Raw genomic sequence first — 12,679 nt, forward strand, 5'->3', positions numbered from 1 at the left:
GCATGAAGAGCTGAAAACATCAGATGTGTGAGGAGCGAAGAGGACTCTGAAACCTTCCTCACATTAAGACATGAAAATAACAGAAAAGTCTGTATGGGAGTAAATCACTGTCAATATTATTGTAATTGCACACAGATCCAAAAATATATCTCACAATTTGTAAACACAAAAAACGATCTACAAATAGATTCAAAATCCACAAAGTCTTTGTGATCCACAAATATAAAACACGATCGACTACATTGGATTGTTTTTGTATTTTTGTGCTTGTGTGAAGTTAATGTATCAGTAAAAAAAGTACAACGCAAACAGACTTGGTGAATAAATGATGATGTATCTGAAGCATGAAGAGCTGAAAACATCAGATGTGTGAGGAGCGAAGAGGACTCTGAAACCTTCCTCACATTAAGACATGAAAATAACAGAAAAGTCTGTATGGGAGTAAATCACTGTCAATATTATTGTAATTGCACACAGATCCAAAAATATATCTCACAATTTGTAAACACAAAAAACGATCTACAAATAGATTCAAAATCCACAAAGTCTTTGTGATCCACAAATATAAAACACGATCGACTACATTGGATTGTTTTTGTATTTTTGTGCTTGTGTGAAGTTAATGTATCAGTAAAAAAAGTACAACGCAAACAGACTTGGTGAATAAATGATGATGTATCTGAAGCATGAAGAGCTGAAAACATCAGATGTGTGAGGAGCGAAGAGGACTCTGAAACCTTCCTCACATTAAGACATGAAAATAACAGAAAAGTCTGTATGGGGGTAAATCACTGTCAATATTATTGTAATTACAAGGCAAGGCAAGGCAAGTTTATTTGTATAGCACATTTTAACAACAAGGTAATTCAAAGTGCATAAAACATAAAAGCAACAGGGAAATATAAAAAAGTTTAAAAGCAACATAAAATATAATAAAAATGCTAAAAACAAAGAAAAAGAAAACAGGACAGTAAAAGTTACAGTGAGTTATCAATAAAAAGAAAAATCTTAAATATTTAATTAAAAGCAATGGTAAAAAGAAAAGTCTTCAGTCTTAATTTAAAAGAACTGACTGTTTCAGCAGACCTGCAGTTATCTGGGAGTTTGTTCCAGATATATGGAGCATAATAACTGAACGCTGCTTCTCCTTGTTTAGTTTTGACTCTGGGGACAGAAAGCAGACCTGATCCCAGACGACCTGAGAGGTCTGGATGGTTCGTAACGAAGCAGAAGATCAGAAATGTTTTTTGGCCCTAAACCATTTAGTGCTTTATAAACTAACAGCAGGATTTTGAAATCAATTCTTTGACATACAGGAAGCCAATGTAAAGAACTCAGAACTGGGGTGATGATCCACCTTTTTGGTCTTAGTGAGGACTCGAGCAGCAGCGTTCTGAATCAGCTGCAGCTGTCTGATGGATTTCTTAGGGAGCCCTGTAAGGACGCTGTTACAGTAGTCGAGTCGACTGAAGATAAATGCATGGATAAGATTTTCCAGGTCCTGCTGAGACATAAGTCCTTTAATCCTTGATATATTCTTCAGCTGATAGTAGGATGACTTTGTCATTGTCTTAATGTTGCTCCTCAAATTCAGGTCTGAGTCCATGACCACACCAAGATTTCTGGCTTGATTTGTGGTTCTTAACATTACAGATTGAAGTCGAGCACTGACTTTCAATCGTTCCCCCCTGGCTCCAAAAACAATAACTTCAGTTTTATCCTTGTTTAATTGAAAGAAATTCTGGCACATCCAGCCGTTGACCTGCTCAATACAGTTACTCAGCGCCTGTATGGGATCATAGTCCCCTGGTGAAATGGTTATGTAAATCTGTGTGTCATCTGCATAATTATGGTAACATATTTTGTTGTTTTTCATAATCTGAGCCAGTGGAAGCATGTAAATGTTAAACAAAAGAGGCCCCAGAATGGAGCCTTGGGGAACTCCACATGTCATTTGTGTCAGCTCAGATGTGTGATTACCTATAGACACAAAGTAGTCCCAGTCCTTTAAGTAGGATTCAACCCATTTTAGTACTGTGCCAGAAAGTCCAACCTAGTTTTCAAGTCTGTCTAGTAATATGTTGTGGTCGACCGTGTCGAATGCAGCACTGAGATCCAATAATACTAAGACTGAAATTCTGCCACTGTCAGTGTTTAAATGGATGTCATTGAAGACCTTAACAAGAGCCGTCTCAGTGCTGTGGTCGAAAACCTGACTGGAAGACATCAAAACAGTTATTTAGTCCCAAGAAAGCACTAAGCTGTTGAAAAACAGCCTTTTCAATGATTTTACTTAAAAATGGGAGATTTGATATGGGCTTATAATTGCTCATTAGTGACCTCATTAGTCTAGATTGCTCTTTTTTAAGAGTGGCTTAATGACTGCAGTTTTCAGGGCATGTGGGAAAAAACCTGAGAGAAGAGACATGTTGACAATTTGTAGTAAATATGAGGCCATGCATTTAGAAACATTTTTGAAAAAACCTTTTGGCACAATGTCAAGGCAGCATGAGGAGGATTTCAGATGTTGTATTATGTCCTCCAGGTTTTTATGGTTAATAGAATCAAATTGTCTCATGCTATATAAATTGTTTTTAAGTGGACACAGGGACAAGACATATCCTGTTACTGACATGGAGGCACTGATTGCTTGTCTAATTGTTTGAATTTTGTCTGTGAAGAAGGAAGCAAATTCATTGCAGGCCCTGGTGGATAGAAGTTCAGAGGCTACAGACACAGGAGGGTTGGTCAGCCTGTGGACAGTAGCAAACAGGGCACGTGCATTATTAGTGTACACACAGATCCAAAAATATATCTCACAATTTGTAAACACAAAACACGATCTACAAATAGATTCAAAATCCACAAAGTCTTCGTGATCCACAAATATAAAACAAGATCTACTAATAGATTCAAAATCCACAAAGTCTTTGTGATCCACAAATATAAAACATAATCTACTAATAGATTCAAAATCCACAAACTCTTCATGATCCACAAATATAAAACACAATCTTCAAATGGATTAAAAATCCACAAACTCTTCATGACCCACAAATATAAAACACAATCTTCAAATGGATTAAAAATCCACAAACTCTTCATGACCCACAAACACAAAACACGATCTACAAATAGATTCAAAATCCACAAACTCTTCAAGACCCACAAATATAAAACATAATCTACTAATAGATTCAAAATCCACAAAGTCTTCATGATCCACAAATATAAAACAAGATCTTTAAATAGATTCACAATCCACAAACTCTTCATGACCCACAAATATAAACCACGATCTACAAAATAGATTCACAATCCACAAACGCTTCATGATCCACAAATATAAAACATGATCGACTAATAGATTCAAAATACACAAACTCTTCATTATCCACAAATATAAAACAAGATCAAAATCCACAAACAAACTCTACTCTCTGATCTTTGTGGGTTTTTAATCCATGTGTAGATTGTGTTTTCTATTTTTAATAATAGCAATCAAGGGAATCCACACATCATGTGCATCTCAAGGCCTTTTCAGGCCAGCCCGTTCTCATTCCCAGGGCGACAGATATGGAGGCTTTGTCAAGTCTTTCATCATCTGGTACCAACGCTCATGGCAGCATTTAGCATCACAGTCCAACACACTGGCAGAAGCCCTTTAGCACCATTGTTCAACAATAAAAAGTGTATATATATATATATATATATATATATATATATATAAAACCACAAAAGTCAGAGTAAGGAGGTGGTTGGGGTGGCCGGTTGGATTAGAAACCAGACTTTACCTAAGGAGACCAGTTCATTTCCTCTGTGAATCTAAAAGTCATCTTTGACTCTTTTAAGTGACATTATGTAGGCTAAGTAGAGTTACTTAACTTACGTGATTCAGACACATAAATCATGTAGATATTTTATCCCAAATCGCAATGTTTGCCTAAACCTAACCAAGTAGTTTCAGTGCCTATACCTAACCATATTGCGATGTTTTGACAACATTAACCACTAGGCCACTAGCATCGGTCACCATTGCGTCTCTTAAGGTGTTGGGGAGTGAGGTTTGCTCACTGCACGGCGTCGGTCCGTCATATAGAAATCTATTTACCCATGATCCATCAGGGGAGCTAGCGTCTTGTTAAGAAGAGCTGAGTTCCCCCGTAGTTTTCGATCTGCCTCCAATCTTGACCATCTTTTACTCATTTCTGCTGCTGAAATGTTTCTCAGTGTTGGTGAATTATTAAAAAAACAAAACACCATCAGTAGAGGGCGCTGTTAACAGGACTGTAGGCAATAGGTGCTGTTATGGGTGCGGACAGAACGGACCCAAACGCAACGCTTGTCAGTTTACAAAAGAGGTTTATTGAGGGAAAAAAGGGAAGAGGGGAGTGGGGAGGTGAGATGAGGTGAACAGGACGCCGGCAGACGAGGGCACAGAGGGCCGAGGAGCAGGCGGGGCTGGCAAGGCTCGGGCGAGGCGACTGAGAGGGGTCTGGAGGCCGAGGCGAGGGAGGTGAGGAGCGTGGAGGGAAGCCGGAGGGACGCCGCGGAGGCGAGGTGAGGGGAGAAGGCAGGTAGGCGAGCCCGGCTGACTGACTGGATAGCGGAGGTAAGTGGACCTGGCGGGGGAGAAAGAAAAAGACAGGGTTAGTCTCGGGAGACAACAGGTTAGGGGACAAGGTATCTGAGAGCTTAGAACGTAGAAGTGGCACCAGGACTGGAGCGACGACGATCAAGCGAAGATGGAGTGGAGAACCGGGGTAGAAATACTGTTGAAGATGAGGCTGATGGCAGGCAGGTGTGGCGGGCGGAGGTGAAGGTTGATGAGACACAGGTGCGGGTCATCAACCGGGCTCCAGGGCGGAGAGGGAGAGAGCACACACACAGAGGAAGAGGCGAGGAGACACGGGGGAGAAAACAGAAATGTGCGTAAAAAAGAAACAAAAGAGCACAGGGCACTCACCGTCAGCCGGGCTGCCACCGCAACAGGTGTGTTTGACTTCATGCGGCGCTGTGCAGCGCTGACTTAAAGGCAGGGTAGGTAAGTTTGAGAAACGAGCAAGAAACTGCTGGATTTTGAAAGTATCCAACAGAGAAACTCCCACCCCCTCCCTTCTGGGCTCCTTCCAAAGCCACGCCCCCAAAACACGTGAACGTGCGTTGCCGACTCCACTGGACAATATTATTATTGGATAAGTTTAAAAAGACTGACTTTGATCCAGTAACGAGCTGGCTAGCTAACTGTTAGCAACAGTTAGCTGTGTAACTGTTTTCAGACAGAACGGACTCAAATGCAACGCTCAGGTTTAAACTGGTTTATTGAGGGAGCAGAGGGGGCTGGAGAAGGAGGAGAGGTAGACGGCGGGGAACACGGGCCCGGAGGACCTTGGAGCAGGTGGGGCCGAAGAGGTTCAGGCGGGAGTGTCGAGGGAAAAAGGAGACTGGGGAGGGAAGGAGTGTGGTGGCAGGCAGACTGGCGAGGAGCGAGGAGGGAGCCGGGGGAACGCCGTGGAGAAGGTCCTTGGGGGGGAGAAGGCAGGTAGGCAAACCCAGCTGACCAGACGGGAGACGGAGGTGAGCGGACCTGGAGGGAAAGACAGACGGACGGACGGGGTTAACTACAGGGAAGCTGGGAACGGAGAAGCAAAGTTCAAATAGGATCACAGAAGCTTGAAAACTGCAGCGGCACCAAGGCAGGAGCGACGACGACCAAGCGGAGATTGTGTGGTTGAAATACTGGCAGAGACGAGGTTGATTGCTGGCAGGTGTGGATCGTCAGCTGGGCTCAGGAGCAGAGAGAGAAGCAAAAGCCAGGGGAAAACAGAATGCGAGAAAAAAAAGGAGGAATAAACAGGACACTCACCGTCAGCCGGGCTGCCACCACAACACAACTGAAGTCTTTCTCCACCTTCAATGAGTACAAGCTCCACTTCCTGGACTTTCTGTTGTACACCTTGCTGTACCTGATAACACAGTTTGTAACACCTGACAATAAATCAGCACCATCTATCTGTATTCCTCATACTCTTTAATATTTGACTCATCACTTATAAGTGTACTGAGTAAAATGCACAGGACTAATAAAAATGCAACACACTGAACTGTGTCATCAGCTTTTCTCCTGGCTGGACTGTGGACACGGGGGTTGAAGTCCAGGCCAGCCAGCGTGGTCCGATCAGCGTACACTGGTGAGAAGCACAGGGTGACCTGAGGGCACAGTAAAAATAAAACAGTATTTTTTACTTCTGGTAAAATAATTCATGGCATTACAGTCAAAGGTTTTCACACAGTAGGTTTATCTATGAACAATGTCCAACTCTATAATAAGTAGCTTACAGACCAGAAACGCAGGGACCTTCAGCCAGCGTTGTTTATGTACACTAACGTTGACACGTCTGTCTCATAAAAACACTCAGCTTCATCACCACTTTGTAAAAGAGTAACATTCGATGCTTGACACAAGATAATATTAAACACACAAACAGATTTGATACAAGGTGAAGATAACGTTAGGTGTAAACATAGTGTAACTAAAACCCTAGGCAGTGAATAACTAAACCGCCGCAGTCCAAACCTACATTGTCTTGCCTAATATCAGTGTCAGCAAACACAGCTCAGCTGCAGCTACAGAGAATTCATCGTCTCTATTCTGGCTCGCTACACCAGCCTGCACTCGTAGCTACCGTTAGCTGGATGCTAAGAAGGTAGCTAGCGATGAAAGTAACAAATTACCATCAAAATGATAAAAGCTAGATTACCTGTCCAGCAGAAATGAAGCGAGCACGGTGCAACTTTTCACGCAGGCAGATATAAGGTGTGAAACGAAAACCGGGGACATTTTTGGTTTGGTGGTCAGTATGTCATTAAAAATATGCTATTATGAAATAAAGGAGGACGATTTTGGTTTTAGAATTTGTCAAATATAACTAACTCTTCTGAATGAAATCAAGTCATTTTGAGGCAGAAACTAGCTTTCAGTCAATAAGTAGAGGCTGCAGTCACTTTCTGGCAAGTGGAAAACTGCATGTTATGTGTGTGTTTGGCCATTTAAGGGTATTTTAAGAGGGAAAATGTACAAGGTGAGTTATAATCTGTCAAATAATAACCCTCGTGAATATAATCAAGTCATTTCAGGGCAGAAATAACTTTCCAGTCAATAAAGTCTGCAATCACTTTCTGGCTAGTAAATAATGTATTATATAGATAGTTTTGGCCATTCGAAGGTATTTCAACAGGTAGAAATGACTGGATTGGTTGGTACAAGTTAAATAATGTACAGTCATAAGGAGAATTGCAAACTCAGCAGTAAGTCATGTTAATTATAGGCTAAATTCGTTTTCCAAATATGAACAAGGATATTAAACACAGGCCTGCCAAACACATCATCCATCAGCAGCAACAGGCTTCTGTTTAAAGAAACGTTAAAAGTAGGCCTGTCACAACGACGTATCACGGACATAAAGTGATGTTTATTTACACGTCATGTCTGTTTGATCCAGATCAAAGCAGCTCCCGCGGACGGCACCCGTCTGATCTGCTGTCCATCTTTCTGCCACGTGAATCTGACTTCAGGTCTGCTAACACCTTATACAGTCTATGATTAACACACAGTTAAAAACGGGGACATTTCCGGGGACAGGCCACCAAAACCAGGGACTGTCCTCTGAAAACGGGGACGTCTGGTCACCCTAGACAGATATCACCTCCGGTCTGACCGCTTCGCTCGTCAGATCTCAGAGCTGACCGGGCGCATGGGGGCAGCTCCTGTAGCAGCAGGGCTGGTAGCCATGGCAGAGAGTGGCGGTGTCTCCTGCAGCCCTGAGACCACCTAACTTTTTTAACATGTGTTGGTGTATAAAGACGGTTTCAACAAATATCACAAAAAGTGTTTTAGAAACAACAACTTGCCTTCCCTGCCTTTAAATTTATCATAAATTCTATTTTTTATTCTTGTTCAGTGTCTCAGTAAGACATTTACACTGACATAAATAAAGCATGTTTACTACAAATCAGTCGAAACACAACATAGATTCTATTAGCTCATTGAATTATGTTTTACTGATTTGTTTTATTTTGTAATTTTTAAACCTAATAATGGACTCCAAACACAGTGTTGTGAAGGCTGTGTTGAGAGAGCAGAACACATGATGCTGGTAGTCCTGATTTAAAGGTGGTGCGCTGCAGCCTCTAGTGGCTGAAATGAGTTTTACAACAACAAACACGTCCTCCCTTGTTTCCACCTGTTTTTGCAGATAAAAACAAACTCAGACAGATGATCCTGTAAAGCCTTTTTCCACCTGCTCTTTCGTCCTGAACACAGGAGAGAAAAGCTTTTAGAAAACGGATCGCCTGAATGTTTTTCTCTCACTCGCCTTTCTGACGTCTCATTTTCAGGTACGTGGCTGCAGAGGGGAGGCGTGGGGACGGAGCGGGAAACATGGACGTTAGTACAATCATGAAAATGTACTTTAAAAAGTTCTGAAAGGAGAATGTTGAAGCTGCAGCTCCTTCTGAACTGTTCAGTGTCAGACAGTTGATGATGATTCTTTTCAGTCTGGATCCATCTGCTGATTATTTCTTCCATTGATGGAGGAAAAGATTCTGCTGTCACAGTTACTCAGAGCCCAAAGAGACGGCTTCACAGCCGGCGGTCCAAAGATCAACGTTACTAACAAACATCACAGGTGTCGTTCAGAGAAGCAGCAGATCCTGAAACATCAGACGTTTTACAGGAAAATGATTCAGTTTCTGTCGAACGACTGATGTTTCACTTGTACAAACTTTTGGAAGTTTAATTTCTAACAAAACAATATATTTTAATGTGTAAAGTAACTAAAGCTGTCAGATGAATGTAGTGAAGTAAAAAGTGCAGCACTTCCATCTGAGACGGGGACAGACTAAGTCAAACCAGAAGTGACGACAGACTGAGCTGGTGTTTCTTACCGGAGCTGAAGAAGTCAAACAGCTGAGCGGGAACACAGCATCCGTTCCAGGTTTCTCCAAGACTTTACAGGTTTGTTCTGCTTTAACATGAAAGATTTATAAATCATATTAAAGGTTTGTTAAATAAATAAATAAATGGCTCTGAAAAGAACTGTACAGATTCAAAATGAGTTTCCTGTCATCAGGAAGCTTCAACCTTCTGAACAAAGTTTATTTTCTGCATTTAAGAACATAAAGAGTCGGCCTGCTCTGAGTGCAATGAGATGACTTTTGTAATGAACGGACACTATGAGGGGATGAAAAACACGCCTGGGATCACAAACTGGCTCAGGGTGTGTGACAAAGAGGGAGTCTGTAAAACAAGTGTGATTTATGAAACTAAAATAAACACAAGTACAAAAGAAGATGCCACAGCATGGATGCAACCTGCTAAAAGGGAGAGAGTGATCTGAATACACGGGTCCAGGTGAGAGCGATCAGCTGACGACCCTCCCAGTTCAGCCAATCGTCCGCTGAGGTCGGCAGGACAACCTCCAAACAGGGGAGGGGCGTCACAGCTCTTGAATCAGAACTTCTGCAAAGGTGTAAAAAAACCCCATTTTTTTCCATTCTCTCTCTGACTCACCTTACAGATCAGAGGCCACGCCCACCTCGCCATCACCCTCTTTCTGGGAAAACGCACACACCTCCTCCTAAATGAGGTCATGAACACTTTCTGTCGTCTTGTCTGTTGAGATGTTTCAGAATCACACGTGAAGCCACAGGTGAGTCCACCTGCTCCGATCACCTGTGGGGTCGAAGCAGAGCGACTGAAGAATGAAAGAGTGAATACCAGAGGATGAATGTCTCGCTCAGCGTCTCCACCCTGTTAGCCCCTCTTCCTGTCCCGGTGTCTGCAGGTGTTTTTCAAGAGCAAGAAGAATTGTAAAGTTTTAATAAGCTGAAACTGATTGTCGGACTTTGTCCCGCAGGTGCAGCAAGACGTCAAACATTAATGCAGCGTTGAACAGACACAGCGCCGAGTTTCTGACTGAACACACGTCCAGCTGGAGGCTCCGGCACCACAGGTGAGTGAACACACCTGAAACACCTTCCAGCCGGATGAGAGAACGTTCAGAACGTTAAAGAGACCGACGGGTCAAAGTGTAAAGCTGTTTTCTGCGTCAGATAGTTCATGAAAACAGTCTGTTCGGAGGTCGGCTGTGTGTTTTCATGAAGATAATGAAGCACAGATCGATCACACGTAGCCACGTTTCACAGCTGGACATGATTTACAGTCACCGTGTCACGTTTCGTTCGCTCTCTGTAAACATCATCCACCCTGAAACCGTCTGATAAAACCTAGAAGAACATTTATGCAGAGTGGGATTACTTTTCTGTCACAGTATACCGTGTATTGAACCAGTTTAGTTTCTCAGATTTTAACCTTTGAATTATCAGAAGCTTCAGTCCAAACAGCAGGAAGTTAAACTTTACAACCAGTTTAAAGTCCCGATCAGCTGCTCGAAATGACCTCACAGGGTTATATTGGTTGGATTAAACTCTGATTTATTAAATTTTACCTATAAATTGGGTTTCAAAGCAGATCCAAAGATTCCTGATCCTTAAATCAAGGCCTACCTTTGATCCGGACAAAAGGCTGCATTGGGGTTTATCTAAACTGAAGACCAGGATCTGGAAACTGGGGATCATTTGGTTTCCTCCAAAGTAGACTTCTCACAGATACCGTTACCCAAGATGTTCCTGTAATTTTAACACATTCTGATCACTTATCCAAACCTGCCTCTTCAAATTAGTCTTCACACTTGAGTAGAATTACATTTCACCTGCTGCTATTTGCTGGTTTTATTGTCTCTGCAGCATTTATGTACAGTATCTCCCAAAGGTGAGTCCACCCCCCCAATTTCTGTAAATATCTGATTCTATCTTTTCATGTTTCAACACTGAAGAAATTACCCTGTGCTCCAGTAGTGAGCGTGCAGCTTGTATAACAGCGTGAAGTAGCGAGCGTGCAGCTTGTAGAAGTAGCGAGCGTGCAGCTTGTAGAAGTAGCGAGCGTGCCGCTTGTAGAACAGCGTAAAGTAGCGAGCGTGCCGCTTGTAGAAGTAGCGAGCGTGCCGCTTGTAGAAGTAGCGAGCGTGCCGCTTGTAGAACAGCGTGAAGTAGCGAGCGTGCCGCTTGTAGAAGTAGCGAGCGTGCCGCTTGTAGAACAGCGTGAAGTAGCGAGCGTGCCGCTTGTAGAAGCGTGCCGCAGCGAGCGTGCCGCTTGTAGAAGCGTGCCGCTTGTAGAAGTAGCGAACGCGCAGCTTGTAGAACAGTGTAAAGTAGCGAGCGCGCCGCTTGTAGAAGTAGCGAGCGCGCCGCATGTAGAAGTAGCGAGCGCGCCGCTTGTAGAACAGCGTAAAGTAGCGAGCGCGCCGCTTGTAGAAGTAGCGAGCGTGCCGCTTGTAGAACAGCGTGAAGTAGCGAGCGTGCCGCTTGTAGAACAGCGTGAAGTAGCGAGCGTGCCGCTTGTAGAAGTAGCGAGCGTGCCGCTTGTAGAACAGCGTAAAGTAGCGAGCGTGCATCTTGTAGAAGTAGCAAGCGTGCAGCTTGTAGAACAGCGTAACGTAGCGAGCGTGCCGCTTGTAGAAGTAGCGAGCGTGCAGCTTGTAGAACAGCGTAAAGTAGCGAGCGTGCAGCTTGTAGGAGTAGCGAGCGTGCCGCTTGTAGAAGTAGCGAGCGTGCCGCTTGTAGAACAGCGTAAAGTAGCGAGCGTGCCGCTTGTAGAAGTAGCGAGCGTGCCGCTTGTAGAAGTAGCGAGCGTGCCGCTTGTAGAACAGCGTGAAGTAGCGAGCGTGCCGCTTGTAGAAGCGTGCCGCAGCGAGCGTGCCGCTTGTAGAAGCGTGCCGCTTGTAGAAGTAGCGAACGCGCAGCTTGTAGAACAGTGTAAAGTAGCGAGCGCGCCGCTTGTAGAAGTAGCGAGCGCGCCGCATGTAGAAGTAGCGAGCGCGCCGCTTGTAGAACAGCGTAAAGTAGCGAGCGCGCCGCTTGTAGAAGTAGCGAGCGTGCCGCTTGTAGAACAGCGTGAAGTAGCGAGCGTGCCGCTTGTAGAACAGCGTAAAGTAGCGAGCGTGCAGCTTGTAGAAGTAGCGAGCGTGCCGCTTGTAGAACAGCGTAAAGTAGCGAGCGTGCAGCGAGCGCGCAGCTTGTAGAAGTAGCGAGCGCGCAGCTTGTAGAAGTAGCGAGCGCGCCGCTTGTAGAACAGCGCGCAGCTTGTAGAACAGCGTAAAGTAGCGAGCGTGCAGCTTGTAGAAGTAGCGAGCGCGCCGCTTGTAGAACAGCGTAAAGTAGCGAGCGTGCCGCTTGTAGAAGTAGCGAGCGCGCCGCTTGTAGAACAGCGTAAAGTAGCGAGCGTGCCGCTTGTAGAAGTAGCGAGCGCGCCGCTTGTAGAAGTAGCGAGCGCGCCGCTTGTAGAAGTAGCGAGCGTGCCGCTTGTAGAACAGCGTAAAGTAGCGAGCGTGCCGCTTGTAGAAGTAGCGAGCGTGCCGCTTGTAGAACAGCGTAAAGTAGCGAGCGTGCAGCTTGTAGAAGTAGCGAGCGTGCCGCTTGTAGAACAGCGTAAAGTAGCGAGCGTGCCGCTTGTAGAAGTAGCGAGCGTGCCGCTTGTAGAAGTAGCGAGCGTGCCGCTTGTAGAAGTAGCGAGCGTGCCGCTTGTAGAAGTAGCGAGCGCGCCGCTTGTAGAACAGCGTAA

At 44.3% G+C, this 12,679-nt stretch overlaps 1 protein-coding gene and 1 long non-coding RNA gene across 7 annotated transcripts in view; one reads left to right on the forward strand and one right to left on the reverse strand.

Annotated features, from left to right (window-relative positions):
• Positions 1–7,462: 7,462 nt before the first annotated feature.
• Positions 7,463–12,679, reverse strand: part of LOC123974502 — a 16,364-nt gene continuing 11,147 nt past the window's right edge. The window contains exons 3-6 of one of the 6 annotated variants that reach the window (XR_006825869.1): positions 10,567–10,689; positions 9,572–9,733; positions 8,947–9,026; positions 7,463–8,712 (exon numbers count right to left, since the gene is read on the reverse strand). This is a non-coding gene — a long non-coding RNA (uncharacterized LOC123974502). The remainder of the gene's footprint in view (positions 8,713–8,946; positions 9,027–9,571; positions 9,734–10,566; positions 10,690–12,679) is intronic. The other 5 variants (XR_006825866.1, XR_006825870.1, XR_006825867.1 and 2 more) reach the window with 5 other exon arrangements.
• LOC123974501 (zinc-binding protein A33-like) overlaps positions 9,665–12,679 on the forward strand; it is a 6,818-nt gene continuing 3,803 nt past the window's right edge. Inside the window, exon 1 of the mRNA XM_046055261.1 lies at positions 9,665–10,013. The gene's annotated coding sequence lies outside the window, so the exon portion shown is untranslated. The remainder of the gene's footprint in view (positions 10,014–12,679) is intronic.

This window comes from Micropterus dolomieu, linkage group LG08 (assembly GCF_021292245.1).
Source record: "Micropterus dolomieu isolate WLL.071019.BEF.003 ecotype Adirondacks linkage group LG08, ASM2129224v1, whole genome shotgun sequence".
In the NCBI taxonomy this organism is placed as follows: domain Eukaryota; kingdom Metazoa; phylum Chordata; class Actinopteri; order Centrarchiformes; family Centrarchidae; genus Micropterus; species Micropterus dolomieu.